At 48.7% G+C, this 20073-nt stretch overlaps 1 long non-coding RNA gene across 1 annotated transcript; it reads left to right on the top strand.

Moving 5' to 3' along the window:
* Positions 1 to 3702: 3702 nt before the first annotated feature.
* Positions 3703 to 6884, top strand: LOC140689790 (uncharacterized). Its single transcript, XR_012064901.1, has 3 exons — positions 3703 to 5588; positions 6513 to 6577; positions 6730 to 6884. It is a non-coding gene; the product is annotated as an uncharacterized lncRNA (long non-coding RNA).
* Positions 6885 to 20073: the final 13189 nt, after the last annotated feature.

Below are 20073 nucleotides of genomic sequence, written 5' to 3'. Positions count from 1 at the left end.
GACTGCCCCACACGTTTGCCAGTATTTGTTGCTGTGAGCTTCATTATTTCTGACAATTCTGGTGTGGCTTTCTCAGCTATCTCGTTGTTGCTTTAATTTTATTTTGCCTGATGCCTAATGACGTTGATCATGTTTTTATGGGCTTTTTAGTCATTTTTATATCTCCGTTTGTGAAGTAAATGTTCAGGTCTGTTGCCCATTTTTAAAATTTGAATTGTTCACCTTTTTTGATTGATTTGTATGGTTTCTATATATGTTCTAGATGAAATACTTCTGTTCTGAATTACGATAAAGTTCAATTAATTTTTCTTTTATGGAAATTGCTTTTTGATGTTCCCACTAAAGTGGCTTGCCTGCCCCAAGTTTGCAAAGATATACTCCTCTGTTTTCTTCTAGAGGTTTATAGTTTTAGCTATTACGTTCAGGACTATGATCCTTCTTGAATTAACTTTTATGAATTTTGTGAAGTAGGGGTCACACTTAATTTTCTTTTCCATGTGGAAACCCAGTTATTCCAGTATAACTTGGTACAAAAAAAAGTTCCTTTCTCCCACTGAACTGTGGCAATTTATTTTCTTTGAAAATCAGTTGACCCGTGTATGTGTGGGTCTCTTTCTAGACTTACTGTTCTTCCCCATTCAGAAAATTTACGTGAAGACCATCCTGTCGGGACTACAGTAGCTCTGCAGAGTAGGTCTTGAAATCACGTGCTGTAACTCCTTCAACTTAATTTTTATGTTACAAAATTGTTTTAGCTAGTCTAGGTCTTTGTGTTTCCATACAAATTTTAGAGTCAATTTACCAATTTTTCTACGAAGAAAAAGATTTTGGTGATTTTTGTTGGGATTATATTGACTCCATAGATGAACTGGAGAATATTAACATCTTAATATTACTGAATCTTCCAAAATCCATAAATACGAGATGGCTCTTCACTTATTCAGATCATTTTTTCAGCAAAACTTTGTACGTTTTGGGTTAAATTTGATTCTGAAATAAATTTGTTTCTAAGCATTTTATGACTTTTTTATATTTTAAAAGTTATTTAAAGTTTCACTTCCAGTTGTTTTTGCTAATATATAGTAATACAGTTTATTTTTATCTGTAGTTGATTCTCATTATTTATAGATTCTGATCCTCATTATTTGTAGGTTCTATATTTGAAATTCACATAATTGCTAAAGTACATTTATAACCCCCAAATCAATACTCACAGTGCTTTCATGTTCGTTCACAGACAGGAGCGGAGTGATGGAAAATTTAGGCCAGCCAACAGGCACGTTCCTAACTGAGGTCAAAGAAGGCAACGTTTGGCCTTCTTGTTTCTGTTGTCATAGTGTAAACAAATGTCCCTTTCATGGTATATTTAGTGTCATGCTTGCTGCGTTTTTGTGGTTTTTGTTGGTGGCTTTGCTGTGTGAAATGCCCTCGAAGGGGGTGCTGAGGTGTCCTGTGGTGTTCCTAAGCACAGGAAGTCATGGTGCGCCCAGTGGGGAACCATGTGTGCTAGACGAGCTTCCTCCAGGCATGAGTGTTAGTGCTGTTGGCTGTGAGTTCAATGTTAGTGAATCAACAATATATATAATTACTAGATGCCTTTAAACAAAAGCACATATTAAAAAAGGTTACAGATTGATTGATTGATTGATTGACGAAGATGTTGTGCTCAGAGGCTCACAGGAACCTAAGCCTGTAGTTTTCTTAGGAGCAAATGCTTAGTGTTTGCTAATTCAGTGTTGACGACAACCTTATAGAACATACCTTCAGTGAACAATGAGAATCTACTGTACTGACCTTGTATCCTGTAACCATACTCTATTAATTTTGGTAGTTTCTTTTGTGGATTTTTTAGGATTTTCCAAAAATCATTTTTTTCTACAAATACAATGTTACATCTTCCTTTCCAGCCATTATACCCTTTATTTCTTTTTCTTTCTTTATTGCACAGGCTAAGACACCAGCTCAACATCTAAAAGAAGTGGTAAGAGTGATCATCATTGTTTTGTTCCTATTCTTATAGTAAAAGTGTTCAGTATTTCACTATTATAAATTTTGCTGTAGGTTTACATAAATAGCCTTTATCAGACAGAGGAAATTCCTAGTTCGCTGGGAGTTTTTGTCATGAATAAATACTGACTTTTGTAAAATATGTTCTCCATGTATTAAAATAATCATAGGGCTCTTTCCCTTCACGCTGTCAATGTTATTGATTACACCGGTCAGTTTCCAGATGTTAAATCAGCTTTGTGTTATCAGGGTAATACAGTGATATCCTTTAACATGTTACTGGATTTTATTTGCTAATATTGGTTTAAAAGTGTCTGTGTCTATGTTTATTAGGAATATTGGTCTGTAATATTTTTTCTGTTGAGTCTTTTTCAGGTTTTTGTATCAAGGTTAAGTTGGCCTCATAAAACAAGTGGAAAAGTGTTCCCGTCTACTCTTTCTGAAAGAAAAGGAGACGAACCATATCCTTTAAGATAGATGCTACATTTCCTTGTGATTCATTATGTGAGTAGTAAAACTTTTCATGTCCTATCGGTATGTATGTGGTATCACCAGTATCAACATCTGAACCAGACTTTGATTGAAAAGTCCATCTCAGTGCTGAAAGGTGACTATAACATTTTTATATCAATTTAGGTCAAATCATGTATCTTTTCTTTCCTGCTTATTCTGTCAATAACTGAAAGACTCAAAATCTCCCCCAGGGGTTTTGAATCTATCCATTTCTCTTTGTGTTCTATTGTTTTTTGCTTTGTGCATTTAAGGGCATGTTATTAGGTATGTACTGATGTAAGCGGAGGGTCATCTAGGGTTCAGGATTGGCAAGACGCCTTCTACAACGTAAGCAAACCTACCGTTACTGCTCCGTGAAACGCTTCTCAAAGAACGGCGTAGGGGTGCCCACGTTAGAGTCACATGTGGAGTCTTACAATTCAGATGCCGCTTCCATCCTTCCTCAAAGCAAATCCCTGCAAGCGGATCCCCGCCTCCGTAAAGGCTCCCAGCTAACTCCCACGCAAGCCACGTTCTGGGACCAGTGCTGTGGTGGGTGCTGACATTGGAGCCGTGAGCCCCTCAGCCTGGCCCTGCAGGCTGAACAGGAGTTCACTTCAGTCTCCCACCATGAGGAAGGCAACTGGAGCAAACCCCAGGTGACGGAAGCCAGGACGAACAGGAAGAAGCGGTTTGCAGCAAGAGAACAAGAAACCTCCGAGGAAAGTTTTGACAGTCAGCTTTGAAAATGCTAACTTGATGTGTTTTCAGATGTCTGAGGTCTCTGCCTTTGTCCCCAGGCTGACACTGGAATAGCAGAACCAGGCAGCCATTCCTCCAGCAAATTTCTGTGAAGCCCTAGTCACGTGGCCCAACGAATATAAACCTGGGTCATGGGAAGAGACGGTGGCCAGTGGTAGAGCATTTTGTGTGGCTGTGACACAGAGACTGAAGGCTTTAAATATTTGTAAGAATAATAACACTTCTGGCTTCTGCCCTGTGGGATAGCCTGCTGACAGGGATGGAAATGGTGACTGGATAGGACTGACCAACCATGCGTGGGGCAAGTGAGGCCTTTGACCTTCAGCTAATCCCAGCGCTGAATGTGAGAAGGCAGAGATCTTCCACACCATGAATTACGGGGAGTGAAATCTAGCAGCTGAACGTACAAGGCCTAAGGTGGACAGCGAGGTGGACGTGAAGGTGCTGCGGCCTGATGACCAGTGCCCAAGCAAAGCTGAGAAAGAGCTGCTTGGCTCTCCCCATGGAGTTTGCTTCTCAATTTGAGTTCAGCTGAAACCATTCAAATTCTGGTTTTTTCCATCAGTGGATCTCTGGCTTGTATTTCTGGTCTAGGAGAGGAACTACACGAACCGCTCTCTGCTTTTCTTTGTCATCCTGTCCTTTATTCTTCCCTTTACTGGCCTCACATCTCTACTGCTTCTCATGTCTTGCTGTAAATCCTCTCTTAAAATTAATCATGTTTCCATATCTGTCTTCACTCTATTTTTCTCCCTTTATTTTTTGTCCCAAGTGTTGCCATCATCTTCTTGCTGCCTTCCTGCTCCCTTCTCGTCAGTGCCCTCTCTTTCCCACACTTCTCATCACAAAAACACATCTTCCTCCCTCTCATTCCGTTCATTTCTTCCTGTCTGTGTTTTTGTTTACAAGTGCCTCCAGCCACCGTCTTTGTATCTCAGTCTTCCAAGACCTCTGTGGCTGTTTTTCAAGATCTCTGTGTTGACCTCAACCTCTGTGAAGTTATTCTCAGGAGCATCATGTACCAGGCAGAGTGAGATACTCTGACAGGCCCAGTCTGAGGTCCTGCGGTGAAAAGAACAGAAACACATTACACCCAGCAATTCTCCTACTTGACTCAAGTTCCTCAAAGCAGGTGTAATGCTGGGACTGTATTCAGAGCACGTACATTTATAGAACTGTTTTTGCCGGGGAGAAAGCCTTGGTATCAGGTGATACCATTTACTCTAAGAAAAGTAAGATACAGCAACATGACATCATTCCACGTGAAAATCACATTTTCTGATGCAGATGGCTCAGCAGCAGCGGTGGACCTTTTGCCTGTCTTTCATATGCATCCTTCCATCCCCCTATTGCAATACTGTTACCAAGTTAAAAAAGAACAAACAAACCCGGGACTGACCTGGATAAATAGCTCCTTGTTCTGGGAAAGGGAACAGAAAGATCAGAATGAGCCTGGAATATCTTGTTGCCATCAGGAAGCAAGAATCTTATTTTTTTGATGTTAGGGGCCATATAAGAAGGTCAAAGGACCCAGGTTAAGGGTTTCCATTGACCAAGTTGTAACCATTTGAGCACAAAATATTATTGTTATTCTGGTTACTTGGAGTCTGTGGCCTTTCACAGACTCATATAATATTTCTCAAAAGAAAAGTTAACGTCATGAATACAGAAATGTAGTTGTAACACAGAAATTGGATAATCAGTCGTGGATTCGCTGCTTGTAGATGAATTTTAACAAGTCGCCATTGTTTACATGCGGATATTTTATTCCTCACGCTTAACTATCGCCCTGTATAAAAATACGTAAATAAATAGCACATATTTGCTTCTGAGGAAAGAATAAAGCTATGAAACTGAGTAAATCAGTAATCCAGAAAGAAGCGGAAACTCTGTCAGGAAGAGGAAAGACTGGTTTGGCTGGCACTGAGACTGACGTGTGATTTAGGCGGAAAGAAAGTCCAACACTTAATCAGCACCAGCGGCCACACAAAGTTACCAAGTAGAAGAAAGGCTCAGCAGGGTCCTCTGGAAAGGTGACCGAGTCAGGTGTCCGAAGAGGAAGAACATGCAGCACAGACCCAGCGCCTCACCTCGCAGGGGATGAGGCCGCTGGCTGCCCTGCGCATGTTACTAAAGCTGCCAGTAAGGGAACAGGCCAAGTCAGTGTATCACGCCAACAGGACACTGGGTTTTGTAACCCTGGCGAGGTGAGACTTCAGAAGTACATCATTTCCTGAAAGACATCAGGCTGTAAAAAAGAAAACCCAAGTGAAGGTGTGACCTTGAAACGCGTGTTGCAGTAAGGCCGGAAGCTGATGCTGCCTGGGGTGAGTCCTGCCCCGGCCAAGACCGGCCCGGCTGGCGAGCCGGCCTCTGCGGCCGTGGCTGGGCCGCGCACGTGTGCTTTTCCTTTTGGGTCTAGTAATGTTACTCCACCCCTGGGAAGAAATAAAAACATATTGCTGAAACCCTAGGAAGATATTAAAATAAGTATACTAATATCCCCTAGGAAGGTATAAAACAAGCACATAAATTATCAAAGAAATGAGTAAGTCCATTGTTCTGTGCTTTTGAGTATGTTCAAGCGTAAGTGTAATGGCAAGCTGCGTAGTCACTGCGTCTGTGAAAGTTCTATGATATTTGAAGCGTTCAGAACATCAGCCCTAAAAATTTGCAATTGCATTTAAAATGATAAAGGAGAACTTAATCAAATGATAGCTTAAAATTTCAAGATAATTTTTAAAAAATACTTGTTTATTAGGTATATGAGTTCAATAATTTGAGCATTAAACAAAATACAAGTTTCCAGCTCCTGACAAGAAAATTAAGAAACCTGGGCTGTGAGATGCCATCTCCCAGGTTATCCCAGAGGAAATTAGAAACGGTGTCTGAAGACCACCGTTGCACCTTAGGATTACCCAGGGAGCTTTCAGGTCTGTTGATGATCAGGGGCATGCACTCCTTGGGCCACTTGTAGCAGAATCTTCAGAAGCAGATTTTAGGCAATAGAATTTTTTAAATACTCCTCAGTTCCAACTAATATGCAGTCAGAAATTGACAGAGGAGAGGAGAAGGCAGAGTCTGTGGAACTAACATCAACACTTTGAAAAGGCCGCGAGGAGCCCAGAGACAGCTGGGAGTGGGTATGGATGGAAGCGCACGGCAGCCTGGGGCGGGCACATCACGGGGCGGTGGGTGTAGCTACAGAGGGTGAACTTTGCTCTGACTTATCCCCTATGTTGCCTTGGCAGGATCTCTTCTGGCCCCGTCACTTTCGTGGAATGGAAATTAGCGAGAGCAGCCTCGATACCAACAGGTATGCATGTGGGGGAAATGGAAGGACTGGGGAGGTGGGGAGAATTTCAGACCCTCCCAAGTTGGGAATCCAGTGAGAACACGGGTATGATGACCAGCTGCCCTGAGGCATTTGCTTCTTCATTCCCTTCCTGCTTGTGTCCTCAACAACAGTGCATTTCAACCTAAGAAGTGTCTTTCCCCTTGGAGATAACCTGCTTCTCTCCAAGAACTTAAGGGAGATTGTCTGATGGAGGCGATGCCTGATGAAGGAACTGGGAATGGAGCTGGTCTGCAGGTTCTGGGCTGTGTGATGCTCTCATTCCTGGAAACCCTCCCCAGCCTCCATGAAGGTCAGTATCACACAGACCATATTCTCTAACCACGATGCAATCATGTTAGAAATAGTGGCAAAAGAATTGTTCGAAGACAATTCTCCATGGGTCGCTTGTGTTTCTGTTTGTCTTCTGCACAGAGGCATTGTCAGCTTTTGACTACCTTTCCAAGGGTGTTTGTATAGCCCATAGCCTTGGACAATAAAACTAGTATCTCCCTCCATGGCCGAGGGCAGGTCTGTTTGCTGTCTAGTAAGATGAAGATAGTGTCTCCCTGTGGGGCAGATGTTAGGTAGGTTGGCTTTTATGGAAGATTGGCGTTTCCTAACCTGAGGGTCCCTCAACCGTGACTGAAACCCACTGCCTTTGCAGCGCCCTCCTGGACCCACATGTGCATCCCTCTTGTAGGATTTCGAAGGCAAAGAGATCCAGTAAGACTATGAAGTCATTAAATTAAGTCCTTTGTCTTTGACCCAGGAGTCTCGTGTCTTCCACCAGTGTTTCTGATACGGTGGCTGGCTCCCTTGTTAGCGTACAAGTAGGTAAAACCCAAGACTCTTCACAGTTCTTGATAATAATTTTTAAAATCCTTTAAGTCTGGATATGAAATTGCATACATCTAAATAATCTTTAGATTAAAAAGGAATTCAAGAAGATAATACAGAAAACAGAATAAACAAAGAATTTTAAGCCAAAATTTATGGACACAGCTAAACGGTATTTGGAAGGAAATTTATCAATTTAAATAAATGTGTCAGGAATCAAGAAAGATTGCAAACTAACGAGCTAAGTGTTTAGTTCAAGAAGAAAGAAAAGGGAAATTAGAGCAAAACTAAAGAAATCAGAAAGAAAGAAATATTAAGGGCAGAAATCAAAGTAAAGAGTAATGAACCAGTAATAATACAAGATGTAGTAACAGTAAAAACACACAGCAATGAAGGTCCGCAAAATTAAAAGCCGATCTTTAAATTTCTTGAAAAGATAAACAAGATGGTCTTCTGGGAAGACTGGTTAATCACATAAAACAACGTGCAGGATGATAAAAAGGAAGTTGCTGTGGGTGTGTGAGGCATTTCACAATAATAAAAGGCTGCTGTGAAGACTGTGGTCTAGTATATTTGAAACTGTAGATGAAACAGATTTTGCTCTACAAGGTGGTGTTTAAATTACTCAGCAACAAGGAGAGCTTGGTGCTGGCCCATCAGGGAGGGCCCGTGCCGCTCAGAAGGGTGCTGCCTGGGTGCCAGGCGGGCGTGTCCTGCCCGAGTGACAGCTCTGCCTTTCTGAGTTGACACTTAAATTCCCAACTGGCTCAAGGATAAGTATAAATATCAAACAGCCCAGTAAGCACTGAAGAAGCAAGATGGTGACCAAAGCTCTCTTTTCCCAGAAAGCCGCAGCCTGGGGAGTTTTTTAGGTGAAAGCTTTACAGACTTTACGGATTTTTAAGGAACAGGTAACCCCTATCTTGTATCTTCTCAGTGGGATAGAAATGCACTGGTTTGGGGAAAGTGAGGGGGAGTCTTAGACGTTAAAACAGTGTGTGATCCTCCGAAGGGTCACAGGACATAGACAGAGGCGCAGTGTCTCTGCGGTAGTAAATTTTCATGGCGGGGGACTAGGGGAGAACAGACCTAAAGCGGCTCCAGGGCGAGGGAGGCTCTAACGACAAACACAGAAGATTGACAGATGCTCCCTAATTCTAGTCCAGAACATAGAAAAAGAGCAAAGCCTTTCCCGGTCATTGTAGTGTTTTAAGAGTCTGGTGTAACTGAATCCAGAACTGGGCGAGAAGCGCCCGCACACAGACACACGTTCGTACACATGTGTGTTTGTGTTTATAATCGAGAGGGAATCGTGGCCCTGTAGGCAGGCAGGCATGTTCAGCTATGAAAATGAGTGCAGAAATCCTCCATGAACGCCCGTAAAGTGAATCCGACTGTGTTAAAGATGTATCTCGGAACCAGATTTACTCTCCTGCCTCAAACAGAGAAAAACTGGACAGAATGTGCAGAACAACTGTTTTAAGATGTGGGAGAATATGGAGATGAAGACTGTGATCCCAGAGGAGAGGGAAGCGAGTGAGACGGGGCCTTCCGTCTCTGAAGCTCTCTGCCAGGAGGTGCGTTCCGAACAGCGGCGTGCAGGGAGTTCGCGAGCAGAACACAGTGTCCTGGGCCGAGGAGCCGAGCCTGGGGCTCTGGGGGCCTGAGGCAGCTGACAGTCGTGGAGGCAGAGTTCCAGGGAGGAGAGAGCTGTGGAAGCCAGCTCCGTGTTTGCTTAGTGCTCAGACGTGTAGGCAGAGCGAAACTCTTTCACGTACGTGTGTACACGCACATATGTAACGAGACTGCCACTGTGTGAAGGCGGACTGTGGCGGTGAGCGCTGTTGACTATGTGCTCTGGAACAGCTGCCACACGCAGGGTCGCAACTAGTAAGTCCCCAAAGGAGAAAAACAGTGGATTCAGAAGAACATGCAATTAATCCAAAAGAAGTCATTAAATAGGAAAAAATTCACAACGAACAGTTGGAACAAACAGAAATCCAACAGGAAGGAAGAATCATATGACTTATTGCACGAAGTGTGGATGACACGAAGACCAGGTTAAAAGTCAGGTCGATGATAAAGCGACAGCGAACGACGGGGCGCCTGCAAGCAATCCGCTTTAAATATAAAGACACAATAAATTAAAAGTAAAAGAGTGGAAGAGACACAGCAAGATAGCACTGATCAAAAGAAAGCTGGAGTGCCTGCACTAGTACCATACGAAGCCGACTTCACTGCAAATCATCTCAGCAGGATACGCAGGGTCATTTCGCCAGAGGAAACGGCCGTTCTCAGTGTTTTTGCACCAAATAACACAGATCAGAAAACATCAAGTGAAAAACTCACGGACCTGAAAGAAGAAACTGGCGAATTTACAAATAGAATTAGAGATTTCAGCATCCTCTTTAGGGTGGCCAGGTGCTTCAGCCAGTCCCCTCTCCCCCGGTCATGGGGACTGACACCCCCACCACTGCTGAGGTACTGCGCCCACCCCTTTTCCTTGATGGTGGTTAAGTGGTCATTTTAGGGCTTCGCTCTGGCCTATGGATAGTGTTTACCTTCAACCTGCCCTACCCTGTCGTCATCCTGGATGGATGACAAAAGTGGATTTATAGTTCCTTTTTTTTTTGCAAAATTCTTTCTGTTTCTATTCTTGGACTATTAAGTTGAAATTTTAAAATGGTGTTTATTCATTCTTTCATTAAATATTTATTGAGTGACTGTGTGGGTAAGGGATGCATGAAAGTATGTAAACACAGCCTCAGGGGATATTTTTTGTTTGTTCTGGTTTGTTCTGTTGCCTTTGGACCTCCTTCACCCATTTTCTCCGAACCCCAGCCCCTCGCCTCTGGCAACCACCAATCTGTTGTCTGATCTGTGAGCTGAGGTTTTTGTTTTTGTTTTCATTTCTGTTTAGATTCCATACATGAGAAAGATCATATGGTGTTTGTTTTTCTCTGTCTGGCCTGTTTCACTTAGCATAATACCCTCCACGTCCATCCATGTTGTCCCAAATGGGAAGATTTCATTGTTTTTCAAGGTTGAATAATACTCCATTTTCTGTCTGCCTGTCTGCCTGCCTGCCTGCCTGTCTGTCTATCTGTCACTTTCCAGATAAAGAAAATTATTGCTTCAGAGCTCTTCAGTCCCTTCTGCCAGTCTGAATCACCCTGGGTACAGGGAGTGACCCCTGACCTCCCAGGACCTTCTGTTCATCCATCAGTGGACACGGAGGTCGCTTCTGTGTCTTGGCCACTGTAAATAGTGCTACAGTGAACATGCAGGCGCATATGTCTTTTCAAGTTAGTGTTTGCCTTTTCCTTGGATAAATATCCAAAAGTAGAATTGCAGGATCTTACAGCAGTTCTATTTTTAATTTTTTAAGGAGCCTTCATACTTTTTTCCATAGTGGCTGCACCAATTTACATTCCCACCAACAGTGCACTAAGGGTTCCCTTTTCTCCACACCCTCATCAGCTAGTTATTTCTTGTTTCTTATAATAGTTATTCTAACAAGTGTGAGGTGACCTCTCGTTGTGGTTTTAATTTGCATTTCCCTTTGAGTAGTGATGTTGAACGTTGTTTCAGGTACATGTTGGCTTTGTCTTTGAAAAAATGTCTGTTTAAATCTTTTGCCTCTTCTTCAATCAGATTGGGTTTTTTTTTTTCACTACTGAGTTGTATGAATTCTTTATATACTTTGGATGTTGTCCTCTTATCAGGTAGGTGAGTTGTAAATATTTTTCCCATCATCATCGTGTTGATGGCTGGCTTTGCTGTGCAGAAGCTCTTTAGTTTACCACGGCTCCACTTGTTTATTTTTGCTTTTGTTTCTTTTACTTTTGATGTCAGATTCAAAAAAATCATTGCCAAGACCTGTGTCAAGGAGCTTACCATCTTGTATTTTATTTCCTGTGTGCTCTATCGAGGGCCAGTAGCTTCTTGCTTTCATTCTTGAATCGCCCATAATTTTTCTCATAATAATCTCCAAAGTTTAATGTTTCCAGAGCACCCTGTAACCCAAGTTTATTGTTGGCGCAGTTTCTTCAGTGAGGAGGGGGCCCTGCTGGCAAGCCTGGGGGAAGAGGACTGCTGTTTGACATTGTAGACCGTGGAAGCACGATTTGACTGAAAGCTGCATATATGTAATTCTCGTATAAAATAAAATTAAATCTGAAAAGAAAAAGAAAAGGTCTAGCATGCTTGCTGTTCCTCTCCACCCTGGCCTACTGCAGGCATCGCTAGTCTATAACAGCCCAGCCTACTGCAGGCATCATTAATCTATAACAGCCCTGCTGTCCACTGCCTCCCAGCCTCCCAGCCCTTCTCAATGCAGGACTCCAGGCAGGCACTGCCGTCAGAGCTGACATGAACCCAGTCCTCCACTCCTGATCTTTTCCACTGACTCTGTGAACAGATTTTGCTTTTGCTTTCCTAGCTCTGAACTTGGTGCCTTTTGCAGAATGACTCCGAGCTTCAGCCCTCCAGTGTCACGCACCACAGCTTGTGGTGTACACTGCTCCTAAACCGAGCCATGCCTCATGGCCGCGTTCTGTGGCTCCCTGCTCAGTGGGGGGGGGGGGCTGTAACAGCAGTAGTGTACAGAAGCTTATTTATTTATGTGTCCCCACGCCAGAACTCCTAAGAGAAACCCCCCTTGGGAGGAGTGGGTGCAGCCGACTGGACATCTCATTGCTTCAGGGCTCTCAGTCCTTTCTCTCGGTCTGAGTCACCCTGTGGACAGGGAGTCACCTCTGACCTTCAGGTACTTTCCTCTCTAAGAAGAGCAGCGACGTCCGACAGCCACTCCTGCTGTGGTTGGCTGACACCAGGGAGGGGCACACTGTGTAGCGGGGGGTGGCACGGGAACGGTGACAGCAGTGAGAGCTGCTACTCCATGCTCCCTCCCGTGGGGAAGAGCACTGACCTTTTCTTATATTTCCCCTTACGAATCTTCCGTCTCAGGAGCAGAGCAGTCAATCATGTTGTTGACACAAACAGGCCTCGTAAAATCCCAAGCTGAAGTCGCCTGTGACAGCTTCCTTGCCCATAAAACGAGGTGGGTGGACCAGATAGTCTCCCAAGGCCTTTCCAGCTCTCCTGTCTGGTGACTTTATGGCTTCAGTCAACAATGTAAAACAAGAGCGGAAAGCAAAAGACTTCCTTTAAACCTTAGCACAGGTTCTAGAGAAAAAGGACTGGCTTGAAAGCCGAGACGCCGGGATGAACTGTGAAGCGGAGCAGGGCGGTGAGAACGGGCTTGTAAAGCGCATCGCCGCCGCGTGCCCCCAGCCGGCCCGGGTGGCGCCCAGACTGCGTGGTGACTGACAAGCACCGGTCTTCGTTAATGTGACCACACTCTGTTGTGTTTGCCGAAGGCTGGGAGAAAACTGAGCCGAGAGCTGGAGGCTGCGGGGGCCCGCTCCTGCCCTGCACATCTGGGCTTCGGGGTGTCACATTTTCGACTACATTTCAAGGCAGGTAACTTTAATTTTCTTCTCTGTCCTTTCTCACTGTGAAATACCACGTCTCCATGGGAACGGAGGATGCCTTTACCTTCACCAAACCTGCGAAAATCCTTCTCGAACGTGATACTATAGGATTTGCCTTTCAGTTGGTGGAATTTCAGAATGTAGCTTGAACAAGAAGGGTTGCCTGTGCCCCGAACACAGACACTCCCCGGATCCAGAGGTATAATAAGAGATCTCTTGTGGAGGGAGTGGTGGCTGCCAAAATCCAAATGGAAGAGCCGTGGGCAAGAAAAACTTAAGTCTGGCACAGAATCTGGGACTGTTGCTTGGGGAGTCAGACCCCAGATGGGAATGGAAGACTCCGGGATGGCTGAGGCAGCTCAGAGGCAGCAGCTGTGTGAAGCGGGGGTTAGAGGAGACTCGGTGGGGGGAGGTGGTGGCGTGGGTGCCGCCTTGGGTCTGTTCCTAATAGCATGCTCTCCAGTCTGGTCATGCCTTCCCGCACCTCCACGTGGGCTGGTGGAGTGTTGCATTTCTTCATTTGCGCATTGAATCATCCATTCTTTCACTTACTCCCTTGTTCATTCATTCAAAAAACACGTATTCAGCACCGACCGGGTGCCAAATACTACCTTAGGTCCTGAGTTCAGGCGGAGGACACTCCCTGCCCAGCGGGGCTCACAGCCGTGCTGCTCGGCATCGTCCACGCCGGGGCGGGGCGAGCAGATGAGGTGGTGGGAGCGCAGGAGGGGGCTCTGCGGGCTTTTCAAATGTTGGCCTGCCTTAAGGGTCCTGAAGGGTGTGGGGTTGTTTGATGGGAGGAGGGGAAGGTGCGTTCTAGGCTCAAGGGGCAGCTTTCCCAACAGCCCCGAGACAAGGAGGAGCCCATGGGGCTCGGAGGTCTGCAGGTGGCCCGGAGAGCCCCATGGGCTCCTCCTCCTCAGCCCAGGAACCGGCCACACGCTTCGCGGCGGGCGGGGCCCTCGCCTTCCCGAGTGTTTGCTGAGCGGCTCCTGCTAAGAAATTGGCTCGTTGGGCTGGTCATGTGAAGCGAGTTCACGTGGTTCGGCTGTATTTGATTCTGTGGTTGGGTTGGATGAAAGGTTCCCCCTTGAGAAGGAAGGTGCAGAGTTTGGAACCACGCGGTGCTGCGGTGAGGAGGCGTGCGGGGAGGGGCAGGCCCGGGGGCACGGCGGCCGTCGGGGCGCGGGAGGGGGTTAACTGAGCACCTGCTTCGTGCCCGGCGCCAGCAGACCTGTCGCAGTCGGCTTGCTTCTCACAGCACCTGCTGGGAGGGGGCGTTACTACCCTTGCTGTACAGCTGAGGACGTAGAGGCTGCAGTTTGTCGAAGCCGCTTGCCCTGCCTCACTCTGAGAGGTTTGCGGTGGTTTCTGACTTCAGCACAGACTGAATTAAGTCATCGGAAGGAAGACCCGCGTCGGGAGAGGAAGCAGCCCCGCCGCGTTTGGCTGGATGCGCGGCTCGGGGAGCTCCCGGGGCCGGGAGATGAGACCGGCGTGGTGTCCGCGTTTCGAGCGGGGAGCTCAGGAGAGGTGGTGGGGGTTTAGCACGTGGCGCCGTCCTTCGTTCTGTGATTCAGTGGAGGGTTCTGCCAGAGGTGCGGCAGCGAAGGCCACCAGGAAGAGACGAGGTCTGCGCCGTCAAGGGGCTTGCCTGCTAGTGGGGCAGACAGGCAGGATGGGGGCGTTTACTCCAGGGCGGGGTAAGTGGTGACAGCAGCAAGGAGGGAAAGGAAGGAAGGAACACAGAAATGCCAGGGTGGCCAAGGAGCGAGCAAGGAAGTGGCATCTGCATAAAGACCTGAAGACAGCGAAGGGGGAGCCATGCTGATACCAGGGGAAAGTGGTTGGCAGGGGGACTAGCAGCGCCGGGGCCCCGAGACGAGTGTGCCCGGCGAGCGTGAGACCCTGCGTGGAGCCCACGTGGCTGGGGCGGCGTGACCGCCAGGCTGACGGGGAAGAGAAAAGGCAAGAGAGAAGGGACTGGACCGCCCGGGGCCTTGAAGACCACGGTGAGGACTTTGGTTTCCCCTCCGTGCAAGGCTGGGAGTCTTTGAGCAGAGTGACATTACCTCACTGTCATCCTAACACTGTCCATCAGATTTTTGTGTTAAGCTCGTGGCCTAAGGGGGGCCCGATCAAGGCGGGAAGACACATCGGGAAGCCAGTGCCATCATGCGAGTGAGAGCTGATGGTGCCGTGGACCGGGGAGAGCGGTGGAGGTGGTGCAAGATCTCAGTGTATCAGCAGAATTTGCCAACAGTTTGGATGCGGAGTGTGAGAGGGAGGAGTCAGGGTGGCCCCGGGGTTTTGGCCTGAGGGACTGGAAGTGACTTTAACTGAGGTGCGGGGGTGGTGGTGAAGGAAGAGTAGGTTCCGGGGGGAAACTGGGGCCTCGGTTAAGCTCGAGGCAAGGATGTGGAGGAGCCTGAAGACAGGACCGTCGCGCAGAGGCCCGGGGCAGAGGGAATGTGTCGGACGCCACAGAGATGTCAGGGAAGGTGAGCACGGGGAGGGGTCGTTGGGTTTGGCGAACAAGCCGCCCCGACAGCAAGGAGAGGCGCCAGGGCACTCTGCGGGCTCGCACACACTTGCACACTCCCCCTACCACGTCTGGGCTCCGCGGGCCACGTCCTGTCTCCTTCGCGGCTCTCGCAGACCGGTGCGGCCTGGGCCTGCCCACTTCGCCAGGACTGGCTTCGAAGCCTGCTTCATTTCATGGTCGACTCTAGGAATCTCTTGGAAACCGGTGGGAGGGTGCCCTGTCCCCTGTATGGTATTTTTATGTTCATTTTTGTGGGACATTTATTTTCTCTGCTAAAAATACCCTCTGCCTTTCTGGAGGGAGGGGAGGGCAAAGTGGAGTGGAAAAATTACTTCAGTGCCTCGCTCACAGGTCCGCTCAGCGGGCGAGAGACTCTGCCTGCTGTGGGTCTGAGCGCTGGCCTTCCGCGCCCATTGCTGGACGTCCTCGTGGCATGTTCCAGCCCAGGCCCCTCCCGTTCTAGTGCATGGACAGCGTTGCAGTCCCACCCACTCGCCTTGGACACTCCCTCGGGGTGGCCTGGCCGGTCTCCATTCCAGTAGATGGCACGAAGCTGCGTTCGTGGAGCACAGAGAGTCTGGACATCTGTTTCTGTGGGTCTGCATGATGTCATTTGTCCTGAAACACCCCCGGCCCCACACACAGACAGCCCAGATTCTCAGTTTGGCAGAAAAAAGAAGACAGAAGGGGAATTCCTACTGGGGCTAGTGTTCTGGATGTGGAGGGGCACCCAACTCTGGCTTTCATGGACATACTGATGGAGCTAGGAAGACCCAAGAGGGTTCATCTCCCCTCGCGGCTTTCCTACACTCTGTCCTTTGGGAAAAAGAAAAGAAAAAGAAACTGGGCAAAGTCATTACTGTGTGGAAAGGGCTGGGGGTTAGGGTTTCCTCGGGTCTGAGAGCCACTGAGTCACTGTCATTGCATAGATTCAAGGCTAATTTCAGGGTGGCTGAGTTCAATGTATCACAAGATATTTGAGAAACTGTCTAAAGAAAACTTCACGGTGACCCAGGCTGAGCCAGAGGAACAGCTTGCGTCAGGAAAGCAAAAATCAGTCAGTAACATCCCAGCTGTAGCAGGAGATGGGACAGATCTGGGACACGTGTGAAGGGGCCTTCGTGTGGCTCAGAGGGTCGGGCTCCCCTGAGCGTCACTGTGGCTGCCTCCGGGAAGGTCCCTGAAACAGTTCCTTAGGGTGAGGGGTGTGACCCCTCCAGGTCTGGGAACCAGGACTTGGGACCACCATTCTGGTCCATTTAGGTTTGAGGAAGGATGAGAAAGGGATGGTGTGTGAGCGCTGTTTAGCACTGCAGGCCGGGGGGCTGCTCCAAAGTCCAGTCCAGTGGGGGTCAGGGTGCATGGTGGAGGTGGGAGGTGGGAGGTGGGCGGTGATCTGGGTTCTGTTTTGCCGGCTCGGAGCACTAGGCTCCTGACGGCCGCAGCCTGCTGGTCCTCCTGGTGGAGAGCTGCGTCCGCGGCCATGTCGGGAGAGGAAGGTGGCAGGGGTTGCTGGTGGCGTTTGAACCTGTGCTTTTGAATGAGAACTTTGTATGTTTACTGTACAGAGGACATGAGTTTAATCATATACACCCGTGCAGGAGGGTTCCCATGACAGGCCTGAGCCTGCTGTCCTTAGAAAGGCCTGCTTGTCACGTTGGCCTTTGGCTGGCGTGTGGGGACCTGGCCAGCAAGCAGTTCCCTGCGCTGATGTAAATCCCCCTGGCTGATAAAGGCCGCGCATCATGCCTGTCCTGTCTGCATGATCTGGTTTTTGCTGAACACCTGGCTTCCTTCTGGGAGTCTGGAATGTTGGGGCAATAGGGTGTCTGCGTGACCAGCCCCCAGTAAAGCCTGAGACACCGAGTTTCTGATGGGCTTCCCTGGACGGCATTTCACACGTATCGTTAACAACTTGCTGCTGGCGGCAGGGAGCGCGTCCTGTGCGGCCCCACTGGCAGAGGACGCTTGGAGGCTTGCACCCGGTTTCCCCTGGGCTTCTCCCGCCCGCCTTTTCCCTTTGCCGATTTGGCTCTGCGTCCTTCCCCTGCCATGAGTGCGGCCACACGCTGACTCCTGTGAGTCCTCGCAAATCACTGCCCCTGGAGGCGTCGGGGACCCCGGCACAACACCAAGCCCCTCACTGTGGGGCGGGGTCTAAAATTCACGACCGGCTTCCTCTGCCCTAAAGCGTCTGGGAAATTCTTTAATCAGGCGGGGTGAAAGGAAGGTGTTGATTGCAGTCTGGGTAATTCTGTCGGCCCATTCCTGGTGGCCCCTGCTGCCCCTGTCCCGAGCCCCGTCTCGGAGCGGCTCTCCCCTGGAGCAGGACCGTGCCCGCTGTGTGCACGCTACTCCCAGCCTCTCCTCACCCTCCGTGGAGAAGAGAAGAGTGTGTGCAAGTATCAGGCTCGATGCTGGGAACTCCAGCAGTGTTTGCAAATCATCTCCTGAACCTGCAGGAGGGCGACGGTGAAGAGCGGCTGCAGGGACCGTCCAGGGCGGACCTTCGGCTTGGCGTGGATGGGCCCACCCCGAGCGTGCCTTCCTGACCGAGGCTCCGAGCTGGCCGGCTCTCACCTGGGTTCCGCAGTCTTTCTCTAGACGTGCTAATGCCGTCAGCGCAGAGTCATGCCCCCGCCTCTGTAAGGTGACTGCCTCTGTCCGTGACCTGATGTGTGGATTTGGGTCTCAAAGAGCAAACTGATCCAAGTTTTGGGGTGCTCCTCACTCATGGTTCCTCCCCCCAGCTGCAGTCACCACCTCATATGCAGAACTGCTTGGAAGCCTGGTGTCATTTCCGGGCCATCCCACAGAGAAGCAGGTCTTCAGCCGCTGTGTGCCATTCAGGGTCTTAGAAAGCAACGTGCTGTCTACCCAGGTGTGGTTCCCAGACAGCCACTCACATGTGGAGGCTTTCCCAGCAGGATGAGTCCGTTTCTCCGTTCTCGTCCCTCCTGCAGATGAAGCACACATCCCTGAGGGTACGAGAAGGGGACCTGGGAAGCACACGGGAGTCAGGCGGGGGGGGGGGGCGTTCTCGGGAATCTGGACGAGGTGTTTATCGTACAGGCTTACGACTCCGAGGGCTGATATTCTAAATTTCCTAGTCCTAATTAGCTGTCTCTGGAAGAAAACAGTCCATGGGTCTGACAGACCCCATAAGACGCCAAAGAAAAGTGGGCTCCTGGATGTGCAGGCGAGGGGAAGGAGGGGGCGGACGCGTCTAGGTGGCTGCAGGGCCCAAGGGAGAAGGAAAGGGAGAGTTTCCGTGGTTGAGGGACCAAGACACCACCAGGGCTTGTTTTCGGGTCCAGGTCTTCCCGCCCCACTGAGGAGTGGAGTAGGCTCCAGGGACCATTCCTGGTTGTTGACCCAGCGTGGACTTTCATGAGTTGCCGTAGGTGAGTTGTTACAAGTGGCTTCAGACCCAGAAAGAGAAACCACTCAACATGCTCTGCCTCGGCGTGGTGGACGGCGGGCGGAGCGTTAGACGCGTGGGTGCTGTGCTCCCCATCCTTCCGGCGTTACGATTTTAGTAGGAAGACAGGAGGATCTCCCAGTCAGCACTGTAGGAAGTGCTGGACGGTCAGAGGGGTACACTAGAGCTCCAGACCTTCCGACCTGGGAGTGTTTCCTCCTGGGTAACGTCAAAAGTCTCTTTGTCAGAGTTACATGGGGTCAGGAGCCTTTAAGGGAACGTGAAGTGAGAAGGGTCTCCTTTCATGTCTAGGGACCTGCTTTCCATCTCCAGTGCAGGTGAGCAGGGGCCCCATCATTTGCCCTGACACACAGCAGCCGAGCACCGCGGCGGATGGCGGGAGCCACGGTGCACTAAGACACAGCCTCTCCCTTTAGAGAGTCTAACACGGTCAGCTCGGTGAGTGAGACGAGGAGGATGCCGTGTCACTGACTGGAGAGCAAGCCGGTGGACCAGGGCCAGCTCTCCCTGGCAGAGCGTCCATCCTTACCTGCTCCCCGTCTGCAGGAGACTGTGGAGGCTACGTTTGCTCCCCAGAATGATGGCTTTCTGCACCATCTGTAAATGTCTTTTAAGGAGGTCTTCAACAAATGGACTTTATTTTCTCGTAATTCAAACCAATCCGGCATTTATTGAAGCCTACAAGAATGGAAAAGAATGTGGTCTGTAACCTCATGTCCTCTGTTTTTGCTCTCTTGAGATGGCCTGTGAAGCCCAAATCATGGCTTGGCAGGCAGTGCAAAACCTCCAGCCCCAGCTGAGCCATGTACTAGGTGCTTAAGTTGAAATTTGGGAGATTTTCTAGAGAGAAACATACAGAAATATTTCATGCGGCTGTATTTGCATCCTCTGCATTCTTCCCATTGCAAGGCTGACCTGCCTCTGCCTCTGTCCAGGGCAACTCATCACCGGTTCGTGGGGTCCCGTCCCCTCTTTCCTTTCACGGACTTTGCATCTTTCTCTTGCATCATCCCGTTTCTAATGGTTTATCCCACTGGCATATCACTATGTTGTAACATCCCTTAAGATAGTGAAAAAAATTGATAAATCTCTTCTCAACCTCTAGTCCTTCAGCCATTGTTTATTTTGGCGTCTTTATAGCGCAGCTCCTCAAAAC

The sequence above is a fragment of the Vicugna pacos genome, chromosome 27, assembly GCF_048564905.1.
Source record: "Vicugna pacos chromosome 27, VicPac4, whole genome shotgun sequence".
NCBI classification, from domain to species: Eukaryota; Metazoa; Chordata; class Mammalia; order Artiodactyla; family Camelidae; genus Vicugna; species Vicugna pacos.
The sequence above is the reverse complement of the archived record's forward strand: the minus strand, read 5'-3'. Positions and strand labels throughout refer to the sequence as shown.